Genomic DNA, 1,747 nt, shown 5'->3' on the forward strand with positions numbered 1-1,747 from the left:
TCCCCCAAAAAAAAAAAAAAATTTTTTTTTTTTTTTTTTTTTTTTTTTTTTTTTTTTTTTTTTTTTTTTTTTTTTTTTTTAGAGTTTACAGCACGATTCAGATACTTCAGGAAACTGAGCTTCCAAATTTCTAGGGACTATATTTTCCCCATTCCATAGGAAAATGTGAGTCAGTTTCTCTCCTTCAGTTTTCCTGTACCCCAGTGCTGTTCCCCTTCTCAAGTTTCTGTGGCACTCAGCCCCCGTATCTTGCCAGTGTGCATTCGACCATAGTACAAGGATTGTTATGCTCTGCTCATTTCATGAATATTGTCTGCTCTTCTTGGCTCCTTTAGCTTTGCCTAGATACATTGTACCACCTAACAGTATTTCAATCAATGTATGAATGAGAACTTGCAGGTCGATTAGTTTGTCAATTGTCTTTGTTTTGCAACTTAACTTCTGCTTTCAGCACTTCTTGATCCTGCTCTCCATGGCCTCGGGCTGCCTGCCTGTCCACTGTAGCAACCTGCTTAGGCTAGAGTCAGGTGTCATTCTCCTTCCAGCTATCTTCCCAACCATCAGAGTTAGTTCATTATTAGTCTCTTAGGCTTAGTTGCTTTGTAAACTTTGATGATCATATTATTAGATATACATGGAGAGTGTCTGTTTCAGACACTTATTGCTGCATTATGAATCACCACAAAACGCAGTGACTTAAAACCACAGGCTTTTATTGTTTCTCGTGAGTCTGTGACTGAGTGGCCCTTCTGATCTGGGCTGAGCATGGTTCATCTTGGCTGGGCTTGCTCATGCATCTGTAGTTAGCTGGCAGATCAGCTGCAGACTCGTTGGTCTAGGATAACTTTGCCAAAGACAGCTTGACTTGCCTCCACATGGTCTTTGGTTCTCCAGCAAGCTAGCCCGAGCTTGTTCCCATGATGATGAACACGCTCAAATAGAGGAACAGGAAACTCAAAGGTTCTTTTTCTTTCTTTCTTTCTTTCTTTTTTTTTTTTTTAGATGGAATCTCACTCTGTCACCCACGCTAGAGTGCAGTGGTGCAATCTCGACTCACTGCAACCTCCGCCTCCTGGGTTCAAGCGATTCTCCTGCCTCAGCCTCCAGAATAGCTGGGACTAGAGGCACGTGCCACCACGCCCAACTAATTTTTGTATTTTTAGTAGAGACAGGGTTTCACCACGTTGGGCAGGATAGTCTCAATCTCTTGACCTTGTGATCCTCTTGCCTTGCCTCTCAAAGCAAAGGTTCTTTTTCTAGCCTCTGCCTGCATCAAGTGTGATACTGTCTATTGGTGAAAAGCAAGGCAGAAGCCCACAATCAGTGGAGAGAGTGGAGAAATCAGATTCAGGGAGGTGTGAAAATTGAGGCTTCTAGTGCAGTCAATCTAGTACAACATCCATATTAAAATAATTTAAAACTATCCAAGGCCAGGCACAGTGGCTCACTGTGGGGAAAAGAAAGAGAGATCAGCCTGTTACTGTGTCTATATATAAAGAAGTAGACGTAAGAGACTCCATTTGAGATGCTGTTAATCTGTGACCCTACCCCCAACCTTGTCCTTGCAAGAGACATGTGCTGTGGTGACTCAAGGTTTAATGGATATTGGGCTGTGCAGGATGTGCTTTGTTAAACAAGTGCCTAAAGGCTGCTTGCTGGTTAAAAGTCATCACCATTCTCTTAATCTCAAGTAAGAGAAAAGCATTTGTCTCCTGCCCGTCCCTGGGCAATGGAACATCTCCGTGTA

This window comes from Rhinopithecus bieti, unplaced genomic scaffold (assembly GCF_001698545.2).
Source record: "Rhinopithecus bieti isolate Rb0 unplaced genomic scaffold, ASM169854v2 scaffold_39705, whole genome shotgun sequence".
Taxonomy (NCBI): domain Eukaryota; kingdom Metazoa; phylum Chordata; class Mammalia; order Primates; family Cercopithecidae; genus Rhinopithecus; species Rhinopithecus bieti.